This window comes from Salvelinus namaycush, chromosome 7 (assembly GCF_016432855.1).
Source record: "Salvelinus namaycush isolate Seneca chromosome 7, SaNama_1.0, whole genome shotgun sequence".
Taxonomy (NCBI): domain Eukaryota; kingdom Metazoa; phylum Chordata; class Actinopteri; order Salmoniformes; family Salmonidae; genus Salvelinus; species Salvelinus namaycush.
The window spans coordinates 37,384,995-37,405,843 of record NC_052313.1 but is presented as its reverse complement, the minus strand read 5'-3'; the positions used below and the strand labels follow the sequence as shown (position 1 = coordinate 37,405,843).

The window sequence follows — 20,849 nt, the reverse complement described above, 5'->3', positions numbered from 1 at the left end:
GGAAGGGACTTTGTGGATCTGAGTCTCTTTCCCCTGTTGCCTCCATCATCCTCCAAATCCCACCAACATCAGCCGCCAGAGCGCAACTGGTCCTTGTTTGGGAACACACACACACCACAGCACGCAACAGGCTGACCAATACAAGGGTTGAAAAATTGGTGGCCATCCGGGCAAATTTGAAGCTTTTTGAGCCTGACAACGAGCCATCCTCAACAAGGTGGGAAAGTGACAGTGAAGATGAGGCCTCAGAGTCTGATGTTCAAGAGGTGGACGTTGAAGAGGTCCAGGGAGAAGACATGGAAGCCTGAGAGGAAGACAACCAAAGCTTTAGTTTCTAGACTATCATTTTACAGATGTATTGTTGAAAACATTTTTGGGAGATGCGATGGATCATTGGGGATCATTCAATATTCCCGTTCTTTATTTGAGTTGATTCTTCACATGGGATGATTTCACTGAACAACAAATTTCAATTTGTAACTAAATTATTTTTTTTATTTCTATTGGAAGGATTTAATCATTTGCAATTATGTATACTTATGATAAGGTAAAAGGTTTATGTTTCTGTCTCCATATGATATGGTAAATATAGCCAATGCAAAAAACATCTACATTTAAACAGTATTCATATTAATTTGCATATACTTCCATTAATTCCAATGGAAAATTTCCACCTCTGAATATTCCACAAAATGTACAACCCTACCCATGACTGAAATTCCATTATACCAATCCTTCCAAAGTTTTGAGTAAACCGCCAACAACATCATTGCAGCTCCAACCCACAATTCCATGTCTCTCAGTCTTTGTGGTAGTCCTTAATCTTCATCCAAACCAGGACATACAAAACTCAAAATCTAAGCGCATTCTGTTTGCAATTCTGTTCTACTTTTCCTTGTCCTGGCCAGCTGGCCTCTTCTGAGAAATCTCCCACGTGGACTTGGGGCCTCGGTCCTGAATTCAGAAAAAAAACAAAAAACTTGAGTCATAATGAAGGAATGTCACCCAGTTAAACCTCTTCATACTACAAACACTCAAGTCTTTCAAGCAAGGTATAACAGTATGGTTAATTTTGCAATATCAGTACATAGCTAAAGATGTTAATATAATGTTATAATAAGGCCTTATTAATGTGCATCATTGGTGCAGGATGTATTTTTAGAGACACCAGATGGCATAAAGTATCCAAGTGTTCAACTTCTTGGATTAGTTTTATCCTATGGTTTGAGGAAATGTAAAACTGAAAGAAGAAAAAAAAAAAACTTTCAAATATTACCTAAAGGAAATCTGACTATTAAATGCGAAATGAAAGAGGTAATCCAGTGCTTCATATTCCATTCACCCAGCTCAATGTAACATCGATAGGTTTAGGCTACAACATCATACTCGAATTTGCCCTATACCCATCCTGAGGTTGCTACAACCTAACCTAAATATGTAAGTTTATAACGTATTAACGTAGGTGCACAGGAGGTTTAGAGACAAAGGTGGCAGTGACACATTCAATACCGCCTTGCATACTCTTGCCTGCATCTAGCGGATCTAGGGTGTAATCATTATTCCAAACAGTTGTTCAGTTTTGCAACCAAAACAAGAGTTTCTATTGCAGGTCAGTCCATCCCGTTTACTTTCGTTTAAGAAACGTTTTGCAACATAATTGGTAGAATGAATACAGCCCTGATTACCTACACACACAGTTCACTTTCATAGCAGCCACATACATACAGCATCCTCACTGGATTAATAATTCCTTCTCGCATCTATACGCTCTCCTCCTCTCACCTTCACTTGTGAACTTGAGCACAACAGCTGTCTGTGACCCTGCGAAAAAACAGCACAGCGCACATCATTGTCACCATTTTAGCTAAAGCGGCAGGTAGCCTAGTGGTTAGTGTTGGACTAGTAACCGAAATGTCGAATCCCCAAGCTGACAAGGTAAAAATCTGTTGTTCTGCACCTGAACAAGGCAGATCACTGTTCCTAGGCCGTCATTGAAAATAAGAATGTGTTCTTAACTGACCTGCCTAGTTAAATAAAAGGTAAAAAAGTAAAAATAATAGTCAACATAGCTACTAGAAGTAACGCGGTAGTAAACCTGCTACAATCACACAGTACAGTAAAGCTTGGGCGTTATCCAGATTTTCATTTTCGTGCCATTCCGGGATTTATGGTATAACCGGCTTGCATACAAGGGGGCACTAAAAATGTAAAAAGCCCATTGGGTGTCTTACTACCAAAATGCTAACAAAATCTCGTTATTTTTAGCTTGTAAATGTCCACACTCTTTTGATTGGTAGCATAACGTGTCAGTTCATATTGCAAGAGCTCTGATATGTTGGAGGACGTCCTCTGGAAGTCGTTGTAAATATTGTGTAAGTCTATGGAAGGGGGTGAGAACCATGAGCCTCCTAGGTTTTGTATTGAAGTCAATGTACCCAGATGACGAAAAATAGCTGTCCTCCGGCTACACAATGGTGCTACCCGAGAGAATGCTGTTGAGGCTACTGTAGACCTTCATTTCAAAACAGTGTGTTTTAAATCAGTTATTTGATGTGCATATACTTAGTATAGATTTTCTAAAAAGGATAACGTAAAGTTTCACTTTCGTCTTCCCCTTCCTCCTTTGAGGAACATTCCACTGACCTACACACACTAACCCTTAAGTGCACTCCCAAAGGTGCAAGGTCTTTCCCGCAGGGTGTCACAGGCTTTGAGGGGTACCCTTTCTGAGTGTGGTCTTGGACTGGGATGGGTGGGCTCTCCAAGGGGCGTGTCTTCCACGGACAAAGCGAAGGTCCGCACATCCCTACGGAACCGAGCCAACTGCTCCACCATGTTCTCTAGGGTCCCCGAAGAATCTACAGAATGAGCCTCCTGAAGGTGAAGATAGGTGAGATATGGGAACAAGTAAACCAGTTAGGGTTATGGTACCTTATGGTCCTGTGTGGCTCAGTTGGTATTGCATGGCGCTTGCAACGCCAGGGTTGTGCGTTCGATTCCCACGGGGGACCAGTATGCTCTGGATAAAAGTGTCTGCTAAATTACTAAAATGTCAAATATAACATAAAATAGTATAATCATAAAATAGTATAATTATTATAATTAACCTGACTTTAAGCCCATAATTGGTGCCATTTTAACCACAGAAAAAAAGTGTAACGTTTATGGACATTTACCATTAAAATGGTGCAGACACACCATGTACACAATCATATGTTGCACTGGAAAAAGGCAGGGATTTAATCCATTCAATGGTACACCATACAGTACAAGCCATCCCCTTATGAAACACAGGAAAATCTACACGATAAATTGTGTCATCTTTGTAACAATTCAATGCAATGTGTGAAGGTATGACTTGTGATGTTACATCTTATTCAGGTTAGTTGTGTTGACATGCTGAGATGTTGACTTTCTTAGCCTGAACCTGTTCCTCAGAGGGGTACGCTACGTTTGTCATGCTTCTCACCTTAGTGATGGGCTGAAGATGGCGGTTCCCATGGTAAACAAGGCTCATGATGGCGTTGACGACCCTTGGCGTATCAAAGTAATCTGACGACGTTTGCTTTGGTTTCAGCTAACCTTGAAAACACAGACGCCAAGGAATTGGTCAAGGTTTATCTGCTTACCGTCTGAAGGACATGGGCTATGGTAGAAAAATTAACTGTTCAACCAGACTTATTAAACATAGACATAAGTGACCCACCTTGTGTAAAATATGCAAGCAAATATATCACCTTGACAAAGTCATCATCAGAACCGAAAATTGCTGTAATGTCTCAATCAACTGAGAATGCATGTGACTCTCCTGATGCTTCCTGATGAGATGTTCCTGAACTAGAATGAACTTCTGTGTGTATTCAACGCTGTACTACACTGCATATAAGTATAATAGCAGAAAGGAGATGTAGGCCCTACCTTTCCATAATGCCCCCTCCTGCACAGCCTGGCACTGCAGCTGGCCCCTCATGTAGGCCTGGGCATCATGGGTGAAGGCAGTAGTGGTTGCCAGGGAGCTCCAGGCTTCGTTCAAGCTGGCGTCACTGTAGTTGATTGCTGTGAACAACAAAAAACGATGAGCTCAACATCACTTGAGTAAAATGAAAGCCAGTGTACTACAATAAAAACCACCAAAAAGGGTTCACACTTGATCTGTATTTGGTCAGCAGGCAGAACATTCAGAATTCATTGGCGGAGTAAGATTCTAGGAAGTCCTACAAGTGAGAGAGATGGACACACATGAAGTAGATATTACCTCAATTAGGAAGAATGAAGACTTGTTATAAAACAAATGACCTTTTCTATAGTGCAAGTCTGAAACCATTTAATGATGTTTATTTATTTAAAAGTAGTAATGTACTGTAGATCAACACTTTACCTTTATCGTTATATAATTATTCAAGGACTGACATTTTCTCAGCACTTCCTTTAAGATGTAAATGTCATGTATAAGAAAATAAAGTAAAAGTAGGAATTCAGATATGAACCGCATCCTTTTGCCGTTCTCCATCATTACCCATGGAGGACTTAAGTCAAATCAAATGAAAGTTTATTTGTCACGTGCGCCGAATACAACAAGTGTAGACCTTACAGTGAAATGCTTACTACTTACAGGCTCTAACCAATAGTGCAAAAAAGGTATTAGGTGAACAATAGGTAAGTTAAGAAATAAAAACAGTAAAAAGACAGTGAAAAAATGTAGCAAGGCTATATACAGTAGCGAGGCTATAAAAGTAGCGAGGATACATACAGACACTGGTTAGTCAGGCTGATTGAGGTAGTATGTACATGTAGATATGGTTAAAGTGACTATTCATATATGATGAACAGAGAGTAGCAGATAGCCCGGTTAGTCAATGTGCAGGAGCACTGGTTGGTCGAGCCAATTGAGGTAGTATGTACATATGTACTTGAATCTATAGTTAAAGTGACTATGCATACATGATAAACAGAGAGTAGCAGCAGCATAAAAGAGGGGTTGGGGGGCCCACAATACAAATAGTCCGGGTAGCCATTTGATTACCTGTTCAGGAATCTTATGGCTTGGGGGTAAAAACTGCCTTTTTGTCCTAGACTTGGCACTCCGGTACCGCTTGACATGCGGTAGTAGAGAGAACAGTCTATGACTGGGGTGGCTGAGGTCTTTGACAATTTTTAGGGCCTTCCTCTGACACCGCCTGGTGTAGAGGTCCTGGATGGCAGGCAGCTTAGCCCCAGTGATGTACTGAGCCGTACGCACTATCCTCTGTAGTGCCTTGCGGTCGGAGGTTGAGCAATTGCCATACCAGGCAGTGATGCAACTAGTCAGGATGCTCTCGATGTTGCAGCTGTAGAACCTTTCGAGGATCTCAGGACCCATGCCAAATCTTTTTTGTTTCCTAATGGTGAATAGGCTTTGTTGTGCCCTCTTCACAACTGTCTTGGTGTGTTTGGACCATTCTAGTTTGTTGGTGATGTGGACACAAAGGAACTTGAAGCTCTCAACCTGCTCCACTACAGCCCCGTCAATGAGAATGGGGGCGTGCTCAGTCCTCCTTTTCCTGTAGTCCACAATCATCTCCTTAGTCTTGGTTACGTTGAGGGACAGGTTGTTATACTGGCACCACCCGGCCAGGTCTCTGACCTCCTCCCTATAGGCTGTCTCGTCGTTGTCGGTGATCAGGCCTACCATCGTTGTGTCGTCTGCAAACTTAATGATGGTGTTGGAGTCGTGCCTGGCCATGTAGTCGTGGGTGAACAGGGAGTACAGGAGGGGACTGAGCACGCACCCCTGGGGGCTCCAGTGTTGAGGATCAGCGTGGCAGATGTGCTGCTACCTACCCTCACCACCTGGGGGCGGCCCGTCAGGAAGTCCAGGATCCAGTTGCAGAGGGAGGTGTTTAGTCCCAGGATCCTTAGCTTAGTGATGAGCTTTGAGGGTACTATGGTGTTGAACGCTGATCTGTAGTCAATGAATAGCATTCTCACATAAGTGTTCCTTTTGTCCAGGTGGGAAAGGGCAGTGTGGAGTGCAATAGAGATTAGATAATCTGTGGATCTGTTGGGGCGGTATGCAAATTGGAGTGGGTCTAGGGTTTCTGGGATAATGGTGTTGATGTGAGCCATTACCAGCCTTTCAAAGCACTTCATGGCTACAGACGTGAGTGCTACGGGTCTGTAGTCATTAGGCAGGTTGCCTTTGTGTTCTTAGGCACAGGGACTATGGTGGTCTGCTTGAAACATGTTGGTATTACAGACTCAATCAGGGACATGTTGAAAATTTCAGTGAAGACACCTGACAGTTGGTCAGCACATACCCGGAGCACATGTCCTGGTAATCCGTCTGGACCCGCAGCCTTGTGTATGTTGACCTGTTTAAAGGTCTTACTCACGTCGGCTACGGAGAGCGTGATCACACAGTCATCCGGAACAGCTGATGCTCTCATGCATGCCTCAGTGTTGCTTGCCTCGAAGCGAGCACAGAAGTGATTTAGCTCGTCTGGTAGGCTTGTGTCACTGGGCAGCTCATGGCTGTGCTTCCCTTCATAGTCCTGTAGTTTAGCATCTGCTTCATCTGACCACTTTTTTATAGACCGAGTCACTGGTGCATCCTGCTTTAATTTTTGCTTGTAAGCAGGAATCAGGAGGATAGAGTTGTGGTCGGATTTACCAAATGGAGGGCGAGGGAGAGCTTTGTACGCGTCTCTGTGTGTGGAGTACAGGTGATCTAGAATTTCTTTCCCTCTGGTTGCACATTTAACATGTTGATAGAAATTTGATAGAACCGATTTAAGAGTCCCTACATTAAAGTCTCCGGCCACTAGGAGCGCCGCCTCTGGGTGAGTGGTTTCCTGTTTGCTTATACAGCTGACTGAGTGCGGTCTTAGTGCCAACATCTGTCTGTGGTGGTAAATAAACAGCCACGAAAACTATAGCTGAAAGCTCTCTCGGCAAGTAGTGAGGCCTGCAATTTATCACAATATACTCTACTTCAGGCGAGCAAAATCTAGAGACTTCCTTAGATTTCGTGCACCAGCTGTTGTTTACAAATATGCACAGACCGGCCCCCCTCGTCTTACCGGAGTGTGCTGTTCTATCTTGCCGGTGCAGCGTATATCCCGCTAGCTGAATATCCATGTCGTAAAGCATAATCCATGTAAGTGTACATCACAGTCATGTTTATTATCTTTCAAACGAAATAAAACTGACTGAAGCAGAAAGAGACTTCCTTGGACATGTACAATAAGAAACTCTCCTGTTCGTTTTGCTACGGTGTGCCCTACTGAACACAACCTACGTGTCACAGGACTGTGGAGTCTTACCTGAGTGCAGGAAGTAGTTCCCTTACTGGCCACACTGGCGGTAGGCCTCACACTGGGCGATCTCATTCTCATGGTGAGGGAAGACCAGATCAACACCCCTAGAGTGAATATCCAGCTGACTTCCAAACACAGAGCTGGAGACCAGAGAGGTGAAAGTAAACCTTCAGAAACTGAACTCCCAACATAAAATGACATGGTGATAATAAGATGCATATTGTGACAGATTAACACAAGCCATGGTAGGTAGGCAAATATTTATTACTGTGACAGAGAATGAGTTGAAAACAAAAAGCAAAGACATGATGATGACCTAAAATAGCCTGGTTCCAGATCTGTTTGTGCCATCTTGCCAACTCCTGTGGTAATTTTCATTTGCAAGACAGCACAAACAGATCTGGGACTATGCTAGTCCTAAATTATGAATATTGGGTTATTCTTCAATAACAAAGGGTTAGTAAAATGAAGTTGGCACCTGGCAATGGTGGAGCATTCGATGTGGCAGCCGGGTCTTCTCTTGCCCCAGGGAGACTTCCAGGAGGGCTCCTGCGGTTTGGAAGCCTTCCACAGGGCAAAATCCCTGCTGTTTCGTTTCTCTGTGTCCCCTAGGAAACAGCATGTTAAAGCTTAGTTCCTACCCAAAACATGTATCGGTTAGTCAATCATTGCCTTGCTTATGGTCTTGAAAAAACATACTGTAGACTGTAGTCTTCCAAACACAAAGGAAGTAAGAGTCACTATGACAAAAACATGTCACAATGAAGTGATGTAAACACGTACCAGGCTCACCAGATGCATCACCAGCCCCCATAAGCTTGCCGTAACGGTCCCCGATGGACCTGATATCGAAATACACGTCCCTTGCAGCAGAATGAACACACGGAATTCAGATTCTGCAACTATTTGCAAACTGATCTTGGCTTGAGAATGTATCGACTTTTACATATATACATACCTTGTTTTGTGACATAGGCGTGTTCATTTCTGATGATGCCCTCGATGAAAGCCACAATTTGCGGTATATTCTTAGTGACTCTCAAGTGCACAGCAGGAGGAAGAACCTTGAAAAATATAAACAAACATGCATATCAAATATATGTGCAGTAAGTAATGTATGCAGGGTAAGTACTATATAGTACACAGCTAACAAAAGCTCATTTCTCACACCCAACAAACATTACATACTCACACACCTTCACGGCTAACATGTCATTTTTAAATTCCTCCTCGTACATTCTGGCCAGGACTGTTGGAGACATGCTTTTCTGCAATGTCAAAAATATAATCAAATTATGAAAATTACACCAATATCATCAGCACAACAGCAATTATAGGTGCTGCATCAAAGGTATAATAAGCCTATCTCCAAAGCTCTTCTGATGATTTTATCATCGATGTCTGATGACCATGACATGGTTAACATTAATGCCAAAGACCCTGGATAGAGCCATCTGGATGATGTCAAATCTGACATAGGAGCTATGAGAGAAAAGCTCAGCGGTATCAGTATAGCAAAATCAACTTGACATTTCATTTTTGTATCATTGAAAAAATACTTTGAGAGTGGGTTCCCCAGGTGAGAATGGTCATAGACAGTGGGTCCACAGCTATACCGGCAATGACAGTACAAATAATTACTACCGTCAATACCAGTAAGGTCAGTAGTAGTAGCTATATGAAATCCCATGTTTTCCATACCAAGTAGCAATTCCTTCCTGAGCCAATACCAGTGGATCTTTCTGGTTGTGGGAGGCTGTTGTAGGTCTTCAACCCCGTGTAGTAAGTATTCTGTTGGTCGAGCCCATTTCCTCCCGCCCCTGTACATGATGCACTAGGTCTGAAGATCAGTTTGCTTGGTGACACTAACGTTGGCTGAGTGCCCTTGGAGAAAGCATACCCGCTTCTTAATTTCAATAGAAGCGGCCTAAATATTGTTATGCAGGGCCACATGGTAACTGAGTGCAAAATAATAGGATGTAGCTGGCGGTAGAGACACTCGTCCACAGTCCCTTGTGTCCAATGTGACAGACAAGTAACTAGCTAGCTTGACAGCTCTCAATATAGCTAATGTTGATTAGCAGGCAACTCAACTGCCACCTCCAAATGTGTCGTTCAGTCAGTCGTCCGTTGTGCCTGGACGATACCTCGACATGCTTCAATATTATGGAACGCCGATTGGGTCTTACAGCACGTGGTCAAAACGCAATCTTGTTAATGCTACGCGTGTAAAGTAAGCAGGTGCAGGCGCTAAATTAACCCCTATACGCGTCAAATAAGCGCGTGCAAATGTGCTTGCAGGCGGTCCAATATGTGCTAAATAAACGAATGCAAGCGGTCGTGCACACATCAATTATGGAAGTATGTATTTGATTGTAGCGCAAGTGTGTCAATTGTAATTTGAAAGCTGCTGTACTTAAAATTACAAAGTCGCTTTCCGTTCACAACTAGCCTCGTACAATACATCCAGATCTCGTGAGCTCTTCTTCTATGATAAAATGGTGGTCCGCAAACCAACGTTAAAGGTGCATGCCGCCACCTACTGTGTTGGGGTGTTTGGTCAATCACGGTTTATAACATTTCTAAATCCTCCTAACTCAGTACTTAGGAGAAAATAAAAAAGAGCTCTACTAACTTCTAATAGAATCTTACCCCATCCCCCAAATCCTTTCCCAACCTCGTCTAACATCAATGACCCTACACTTTCCCTCTCTTCAACATACTTACAACAGTATAACAACACGCTCCACCGTTTCACCGACCATACACTCCAGACACAAACCATTCACATGCTTGCCAACCACATGTTATCACAAGTTCAATGTACAATTTCTTAAGTGCAATGATGCAATGATTTTTTATTTATTTAATCCATTTTATAATAAGGCTGTAAGGTAAGAAAAAGTGGAAAAAAGGAAGGGGTCTGAATACTTTCCAAATGCACCGTAAATACTTGTGCTCAGAGTCCCATCTCTTCTGCTACACATCTGTCAAAATGGCTCTGATCTTACATTTGGACTCACCTCTACCCAGTGGAACATTAACATCAATTATATCTTGTTTCAAAGCTCTTTTGGCTAGCTGGTCTACAATTTCATTCCTTTCCACACCCAAATGTGCTGGGACACAGCAGAATCTCACTACTACACCCATTCTCTCAATTCATCATAATAACATTAATACCTCCAATAGTAGGTCACTCCTATTAGATTTACCAGATGATTCAATACAGACAGAGAATCTGAGCATCCTATAATTCTAACAGGTTGTACATCCTCCCCCCACTGGAAGGCAACTATTATTGTCAACAATTCAACTGAGTATACTGACAGTTCATCTGTTAGTCTTCTACATATCTGCACATCAAATTCAGGAACGTAAATGCCTGCTCCTGTGCGCCTACTATCTGGGTCCTTGGATCCAACTGTGAAACATTTCTACCAATGTAATTGTTAACCAGTTTCCTTATATCACTGACTTCTAACCATTTGTTCCTTTTCTCAACCAAGGTTTGATCAACAACAGGATCTGGGATTAACAACGGAGGAACATCCCCTATCACAAAGGGCTAACCTCCAACTCCCTCAATCCACTCTCATCAGCAAGCTTTCCAACTGTCCAACGAAAACCACTGCCTTGTCTACTAGTATATTTTAATGACAATTATTTACTCTGTCTGTCCAGCTTCTGAACCCAAGTCTTCGCCGCTGTTATCTCGTGAGCTCACAACAACACTAGTCACCACATCACTTCACTAATGTCACAAACCTGGCTGACGGGGGAGGAACTTAGCTGAGACAACCCATAAAGCAAAGATAGTCCCAGACACACAGAGTTTTACCAAACATTAGGAACACCTTCCTAATATTGAGTTGCACTCAATATTTGTCCTCAGAACAGCCCCAATTCGTTAGGGCATGCTCTACAAGGTGTCGAAAGCATTCCACATACTCCAATACGTTACGCTTCCCACAGTTGTGTCAAAAATCCTTCTTTAACCTGTCTCCTCCCCTTCATCTCCACTGATTGAAGTGGATTTAACATCTGACATCAATAAGGAATCATAGCTTTCACCTGGATTCACCTGGTCAGTCTGTCATGGAAAGAGCAGGTGTTCTTAATATTTTATATGCTCAGTGTATAATTTGTATTTGTATTTATTAGGTATCCCCATGAGCTGCTGCAAAGGCAGCAGCTACTCTTCCTGGGATCCAAACACACCAAAGCACCCAGATTACATATAAAACAAAATATATAACAGTGAACTGTTTGTACTGAATGAGCTAAAGATAAAACAGTACATAATATAACATCCCTACACCACCACATATCCACAACACAAAATGTTCAATACCACCATACAACAATATCACAATGTGTGCGTATGCATGTGTCTGTACCTTTGTGTGTATCTCTTCACAGTCCCCGTTGTTCCATAAGGTGTATTTTTACCTGCTATTTAAATCTGATTGTACTGCTTGCATCAGTTGCCTGATATGGAATAGAGTTCCATGTAGTCATGGCTCTATGTAAACTCAGCACAAAAAGAAACGTCCCTTTCTCAGGACCCTGTCTTTCAAAGATAATTTGTAAAAATCCAAATAACTCCACAGATCTTCATTGTAAAGGGTTTAAACACTGTTTCCCATGCTTGTTCAATAAACAATTAATGAACATGCACCCGTGGAACGGTTGTTAAGACACTAACAGCTTACAGACGGAAGGCAATTAAGGTCACAGTTATGAAAACTTAGGACACTAAAGAGGCCTTTCTACTGACTTTTTAAAAACACCTAAAGAAAGATACCAGGGTCCTTGCTCATCTGCGTGAACGTGCCTTAGGCATGCTGCAAGGAGGCATGAGGACTGCAGATGTGGCCAGGGCAAAACATTGCAATGTCCGTACTGTGAGACACCTAAGACAGCGCTACAGGGAGACAGGCCGGACAGCTGATTGTCCTCGCAGTGGCAGACCACGTGTAACAACACTTGCACAGGAACGGTACATCCGACCATCACACCTGCGGGACAGATACAGGATGGCAACAACAACTGCCCGAGTTACACCAGGAACGCACAATCCCTCCATCAGTGCTCAGACTGTCTGCAATAGGCTGAGAGAGGCTGGGCTGAGGGCTTTTAGGCCTGTTGTAAGGCAGGTCCTCACCAGACATCACCGGCAACAACGTCGCCTATGGGCACAAACCCACCGTCGCTGGACCAGACAGGACTGGCAAAAAGTGCTCTTCACTGACAAGTCACAGTTTTGTCTCACCAGGGGTGATGGTCGAATTCGCGTTTATCGTCGAAGGTATGAGCGTTACACCGGGGCCTGTCATCTGGAGCGGGATCGATTTGGAGGTGGAGGGTCCGTCATGGTCTGGGGCGGTGTGTCACAGCATCATCGGACTGAGCTTGTTGTCATTGCAGGCAATCTCAACGCTGTGCGTTACAGGGAAGACATCCTCCTCCCTCATGTGGTAGCCTTCCAGCAGGCTCATCCTGACATGAACCCCCAGCATGACAATGCCACCAGCCATACTGCTTGTTCTGTGCGTGATTTTCTGCGAGACAGGAATGTCAGTGTTCTGCCATGGCCAGCAAAGAGCCCGGATCTCAATCCCATTGAGTACGTCTGGGACCTGTTGTATCGGAGGGTGAGGGCTAGGGCCATTCCCCCCAGAAATGTAAGGGAACTTGCAGGTGCCTTGGTGGAAGAGTGGGATAACATCTCACAGCAAAAAAACGGGCAAATCTGGTGCAGTCCATGAGGAGGAGATGCACTGCAGTACTTAATGCAGCTGGTGGCTACACCAGATACTGACTGTTACTTTTGATTTTGACCCCCCCTTTGTTCAGAGACACATTATTCAATTTATGTTAGTCACATGTCTGTGGAACTTGTTCAGTTTATGTCTCTGTTGATGAATCTTATGTTCATACAAATATTTACACATGTTAAGTTTGCTGAAAATAAACGCAGTTGACAGTGAGAGGACTTATTTTTTGTTGTTGCTGAGTTTAGTACTGTGCGCCTCCCATAGTCTGTTCTGGACTTGGGGACTGTGAAGGGACCTCTGGTGGCATGTTTTGTGGGGTATGCATGGATGTCCGAGCTGTGTGCTAGTATTTTAAACATACAGCTCGGTACATTCAGCTTGTCAACACCTCTTATAAAAAGAAGTAATGATGAAGTCAATCTCTCTTCCACTTTGAGCCATGAGAGATTGACATGTATGTCATTAATGTTAGCTCTCCGTATTCTTTTGCTGTTCTGAGCCAACTGCAATTTTCCCAAGTCCCTCTTTGTGGCACCTGACCACACTACAGAACGGTAGTCTTGGTGTCACAAAACCGGGGCCTGTAGTACCTGCCTTGTTGATAGTGTTGAACCTCTTGAGCCTATGGGGGGTGCTATTTCGACTTTGGAAAAATGTGTTCCCAAATTAAACTGCCTCGTACTCAATTCTTGCTTGTACAATATGCATATTATTATTACTATTGGATAGAAAACACTCTCTAGTTTCTAAAAACGTTTGAATTATTTCTCTGAGTGAAACAGAACTCATTCTGCAGCACTTTTCCTGTCAGGGAGTGAGATTTCAGAAATCGAGGTCCCTGTTCTGAGATCAGTTTATAAGTCCCCATGCAAGCTATGGGGCTACATGCACTGCATACGTCTTCCTCTAGATGTCAGTAAGCGGGGAGAATTTGAATGGAGGGGATTGCGCAATCTGGGCCCTATATATAGACCCTGGAGCGGAAGGACCGTCCTTTTCAACAGTGCGCTTGACGCATGAAGACATCACAATGGCGTCCTGCAAACGCTTTCGTTTTAGTAGTTCTATATCTCCGGTCATGTTTTTATTCGTTATAGGTGTTAAAGACATCATAAGGTAGTTAATTTAAACCGACTTATAGCAGTTTATAGCAGTTTATTGCGATTTTCTGGGATTTCTTTGCCATGCGCTTTCACGAGTTGGACACCACTCCAGTTGGCGGCTAACATTAGCGGCTATTTCGACCGGACAAGAGGACATCTTTCAACCCAAAGACGATTGTTCTGGAGAAAGGACACCTTGCCCAAGATTCTGATGGAAGCTCAGCTAATAGTAAGCAGTCTTTATGCTGTTAATTCGTACTTATGTTGACAAATGTCAGATAATAATTCCGCCATGAATTATGGTGCGGTCTCGCTTTAGCGCACGCTGTATGCTTGAAGTAACGTTAATTTTAAAAATGTAATTCAGCGATTGCATTAAGAACTAATTTGTCTTTCAATTGCTGTCCAACCTGTATTTTTTAGTCAAGTTTTGGAATAGTTACTGATTAGATTAGGTGCCTCTTCAAAGATTTCTCCTGCCATTTTCTGGGCAGCTTTGCTACTTTTCTCATTGTATAACCACGATTTGTGCCGCTAAATATGCACATTTTCGAACAAACTCTATATGCATTGTGTAATATGATGTTATAGGACTGTCATCTGAAGAATTCTGAGAAGGTTAGTGAAAAAATTAATATCTTTTGGTGGTTTATACGTTATCGCTCTTTTTGCCTTGAATCAATGCTGGGGTGATGTTTGCACATGTGCTAAGCTAATATAACGCTATATTGTGTTTTCGCTGTAAAACACTTAGAAAATCTGAAATATTGTCTGGATTCACAAGATCTGTGTCTTTCAATTGCTGTACGCTGTGTATTTTTAAGAAATGTTTTATGATGAGTAATTAGGTAATACACGTTGCTCTCTGTAGTTATTCTAGTCGAGTTGTGATGGTGGCTGCAATGGTAAACTATGATTTATACCTGAAATATGCACATTTTTCGAACAAAACATATGCTATACAATAAATATGTTATCAGACTGTCATCTGATGAATTTGTTTCTTGGTTAGTGGCTATTTATATCTTTATTTGGTCGAATTTGTGATAGCTACTGATGGAGTAAAAAACTGGTGGAGTAAAAAAAAAAGGTGTCTTTTGCTAACGTGGTTAGCTAATAGATTTACATAGTGTCTTCCCTGTAAAACATTTTAAAAATCAGAAATGATGTCTGGATTCACAAGATGTGTATCTTTCATCTGGTGTCTTGGACTTGTGATTTAATGATATTTAGATGCTAGTATTTACTTGTGACGCTATGCTAGGCTATGCTAGTCAGCTTTTTTACTGGTGGGGGTGCTCCCGGATCCGGGTTTGGGAGGAACTTTTCTAATAGAGGCCGGAATATGATCAATACCCATAGCTTGTAGGGAGGCAGGGTTGCCTGCAAGGTGCAAGGTGTTCTACATTGGACGGACAAAGAGACGCCTTCAAGATCGCTTGGCGGAACACAAGTACGCCATACGGGTAGGCAATGAAGACTACCCCATGGCAAGGCACTACAAGTCCTTACACCATGGCAACCCTGCCTCCCTACAAGCTATGGGTATTGATCATATTCCGGCCTCTATTAGAAAAGGGGACCGTCTTAAACAGTTAAACCAAAGGGAAAGTTTTTGGATTTACAAACTACAGGCCACTAAATACCCTGGTTTAAATGAAGATATGGATTTCTCACCCTTCCTGTAGGGTCGTGATCGGTCCATTTGCTGTCATCTCGTGGACATTTTGCTCAATTGCCCTCAGCTATGTTTAGACTGTTGTTCCTGTTTTGCTGTGTTCTAGTGTACTATGGAATATGTTGCTTTCTTATTCTAGACACTTCTCCCAGTCATATTTAAGGTTAGAACTACCTTTTAGTGTTCTGATACTTCTAGCTTGGAGTTGTATGCTTATGATAACATAGCTACAGTGGTGGGCCGTCAGGGCCTGCAAGGCCTTCTCTGCTGGCCTAAACATCATCAGAATATAATTTTTTTTTAAATATATTTTCCCACAAATATGTATTAAATTATTCCCCAGAGTAAGAGTTATACTCTTCATTTCATAGATTTCCTCTTGGTTGCACTGCTTCCAGCCCCAGGTTGAGATTTGGAGGGCTGGTCTATATGTTAGATCTTTTATCCAATCATATTCAGCCATCATGTGTTGCCAGGGGTCTAAAATCTGCCCTCAGGCCTTCAGAATCAACAGTGCGGGCGCTTGTAGCTTATAGTGAATGGAAATGAAAATTTAGTGTCAACCAATCAGCTTTAGAGTTGGCTATTGTACGCCTGCTGGCTGGCTCCAGTGTTACACAGGAGCCAGCTAGCAGGCGTAGTGCGTGCACGTCTTTTGATTGGATTACCAATATTGAGAGGCAGGTCCTATGGAGATCTAGGAAACTGAATTTGATAAACGAATTAATTCGCGTACTACTAAGCTGTTTTTTCAACCCACAATGGCGGAAGGAGGAGAAGATATCGATTTGGTCGAGGATATAATTATAACGCCATTCTCAAGACGAACTTTTCAAGAAAAGTTAGACATTGTAAGGAGAGGTCGCCCGACGCCACAAAGCCTGTCACAGGCGGGAAAGGGCTTCGTTCGCTCGCCACTTTCAAAGTTTCAACTACGAGCGCTGTCAATGGCTCACAGGCTCCTTGGCTCCGAGAAGCACTGCAAACTGTACTGCTGGGAATGCCTATTATTTGCAAGTGATCGATTTGGTGTTTGGAGCCACACTGGCTTTGCAAACTTGAGTTGTCTAACCAAGGCAGCAACGAGACACCAAACAAGCAATGGTGCTTTTGAAAACTTTTGGGGACACCGGAGTGGATCTACAGCTCAAAGAACAAGCGCGCAGGGCAACGGAGCTGCACAATGAAAAGGTGAAGGGAAATATTGAAAAGACTCATTGATTGGGTCATGTTTTTGGGTAAACACTGTTTACCCAAAAATGTCAATTTGTCAATTTCAAGGTGACGCAACGCCTGGTTATACTGCGTTTGTCTAAATGTATAGTGTCTAGAGCCATGGCATCATAATGAGGTGGATTAATTCAGGTGGGACTGTGTAGTACCTCACTGAAGGCCCAGGCCCACGGCACACCACTGCATAGCTACAGTATTTCACCTTTTAATGTGTATATTATTGCTTACTAGGTGTGTCCAATTTGGTAACCACTCCCTCTTCTAATTAGGGCTTTTTGGAAAAGCCTTTCAAAAGAGGACATTTTATTCTCCTTTTTTTGTACTCCCTGACGAAGGCCATGCAGCCGAAACGCGTCGGTTTTTAAACAACTTTGTTTCTATTGAACATGCCATACTAATAAAGGCATTTTAATTAATTATATGAAGAGTGCCTTGGTCCTCCTTTCTTTTTGATGACCAATTTACCCCTTTTACCAAAGAGCACCATCTATCTACCAAAATATAATATAGTGTACCTTAGTAGCGCTTCCCTTCCTCCTCTTTCTACTAGGTAAGCAGCTTGGTTTGAAGAAATCAACTGTGGGAGCAATTATTAGGAAATGGAAGACATACAAGACCACTGATAATCCCCCTCGATCTGGGGCTCCACGCAAGATCTCACCCCGTGGGGTCAAAATGATCACAAGAACGGTGAGCAAAAATCCCAGAACCACACGGGGGGACCTAGTGAATGACCTGCAGAGAGCTGGGACCAAAGTAACAAAGCCTACCATCAGCAAGGGCATTGAAGATGAAACGTGGCTGGGTCTTTCAGCATGACAATGATCCCAAACACACCACCCGGGCAACGAAGGAGTGGCTTCGTAAGAAGCATTTCAAGGTCCTGGAGTGGCCTAGCCAGTCTCCAGATCTCAACCCCATAGAAAGTCTTTGGAGGGAGTTGAAAGTCCGTGTTGCCCAGCAACAGCCCCAAAACATCACTGCTCTAGAGGAGGAATGGGCCAAAATACCAGCAACAGTGTGTGAAAACCTTGTGAAGACTTACAGAAAACGTTTGACCTCTGTCATTGCCAACAAAGGGTATATAACAAAGTATTGAGAAACTTTTGTTATTGACCAAATACTTATTTTCCACCATAATTTGCAAATAAATTCATTAAAAATCCTACAATGTGATTTTCTGGATTTTATTTTCTCATTTTGTCTGTCATAGTTGAAGTGTACCTATGATGAAAATTACAGGCCTCTCTCATCTTTTTAAGTGGGAGAACTTGCACAATTGGTGGCTGACTAAATACTTTTTTGCCCCACTGTATACTGACATCAGCATACACTGGGGGATAGAGGAAACCAGGAGAACAGGATCAAAGCACAATGGTAACAAATTACATTCCAAAAAGGAAACGAAGACAAATGCCAGACTATCTGGATGAAACATCTTGGAGATGAATCTGACTGTGGGTGGTTTGTTTGGATACTCTTCCGTGAACTCAAAATCAAATCACATTTTATTGGTCACATACACATGGTTAGCAGATGTTAATGCGAGTGTAGCGAAATTCTTGTGCTTCTAGTTCCGACCGTGCAGTCATATCTAACAAGTCATCTAACAATTTCACAACTACCTTATACACACAAGTGTAAGGGAATGAATAAGAATATGTATATATAAATATATGGATGAGCGATGGCCGAACGGCATAGGCAAGATGCAGTAGATGGTATAGAGTACAGTATATACATATGAGATGAGTAATGTAGGGTATGTAAACATTATACAAAGTGGCATTGTTTAAAGTGACTAGTGATACATTTATTACATACATTTTTAATTATTAAAGTGGCTAGAGATTTGAGTCAGTATGAGAGTCATTTTTGGTGACCGCCTCTGAAGTGTGCCTCATTAGTATTAGCAATAATAGTTCAGAGCCCTCTACTGTTCTCTCTACCCATCCCTCAATCCCCATCCCATGGTGCTTTTCCCTCTTATGGCTTTTCCTACATCTTTTTACACCTTTTCTGTTTTAGTTTAAGAATGTAGGAACAGTAGTAATAACAAAACATAAAAAAATTGTTCTCTGGGCGAAAAAGAAAGTCAAAATATATAAGTCAACATGAGTGCATATCCATAATCACAGTAAACTATTATAATAGAACAAAAAAAAGTATATTATAATAAAACTATGACTGAATGTACCTCCATGAAGAATCCCCTCCCCAATAGGCCCCTTCGCCCTCAATAGGACACCCTCAGCACCTCCACCATCCCCATCAACCTCCCCCACCCCTCAACCACAAAACACAAATGATAATAATAGAAATTAAAATGTAAAAAAATATATATACCAAGATTATATAGATATATATACTTACACACACACAAACATTCACAGGACACTCAACTTATCTCTTTTCCTACATCAGATAGGCAGGTGACATTTCCACCTGGATGACAGCACCTAAATCAGCAAGACAGAGATGCTCTTCATCCGAGGGAATGCCTGCCCAGTCTCAGATGTTAGATAATCCGAGATGATCATGTCATTTACATTCCAGCCCTTGTCAACTCCATATTTGACTTAACTCACACCCTGCTGGAATCCCTGCATTCTCAGATTCCCCTCTGTTATTAATCTCTATACTGTAATCAATAAAGTGTTTCAAAATGCTGTACTTTTATGAACATATATGTTCAGATCATTCCTGAGAGAGAAAGGGTGTAATATCTCCAGATGGGCATGTGGTACCCTTCCTCACCCATGCCAATAAGATATATACTCTTATACTCTCATACTTACTTTCAAGGCAATGTAAAATCAACCTACTGAAAATATACTGACTAAAGGGCAAAACAGAACTGTCAAATTATATTATAGCTGTGTCGTTGTATACTTGCGAACTATAATCTCAAGTGTAAGATCATTTTGTTGGGGAAAACTGAAATGGCCATCAAATATTTTTCCCAGTTTGCTGAATATGTTCTGAAGGAGTCGTCGATTGTCTTTTCAAATACGGACAAAGATGTTAACATCATGAGAAGAAATAGCAGTCACTCTCCTCTAAAACACTGGTATGTTCAATTTCTAATTTAATATAATTGTAGATTAAAAAAACCAAAAACATTTATATGGATCTTTCAAGGTTATCTTTGATCCAACTTCTGACTAGATGGCCACTAAAACATTTAAATAATTATGTTACAAGAAACCTATACTATTCCCTTGTTCCCTGTTTGCTCATAAAAATACAGTTGAAGTCGGAAGTTTACATACACTTAGGTTGGAGTCATTAACTTGTTTTTCAACCTCTCCACAAATTTCTTGTGAACAAACTATAGTTTTGGCACGTCGGTTAGGACATCTACTTTGTGCATGACAAAAGTCATTTTTCCAACAATTGTTTACAGACAGATTATTTTACTTATAATTTACTGTATCACAATTCCAGTGGGTCAGAAGTTTACATACACTAAGTTGACTGTGCCTTTAAACAGCTTGGAAAATTCCAGAAAATTATGTCATGGCTTTAGAAGCTTCTGATAGGCTAATATACATCATTTGAGTCAAGGCCTACCTTCAAACTCAGTACCTCTTTGCTTGACATCATGGGAAAATCAAAAGAAATCAGCCAAGACCTGAGAAGAAAAATTGTAAACCACAAGTTTGGTTCATCCTTGGGAGAAATGTCCAAATGCCTGAAGGTACCACATTCATCTGTACAAACAAAAGTACGCAAGTATAAACACCATGGGACCATGCAG

At 42.0% G+C, this 20,849-nt stretch overlaps 1 pseudogene; it reads right to left on the bottom strand.

The window, feature by feature from the left end:
- Positions 1–565: 565 nt before the first annotated feature.
- Positions 566–9,745, bottom strand: LOC120050441 (annotated as a pseudogene).
- Between the last annotated feature and the right edge of the window lie 11,104 nt (positions 9,746–20,849).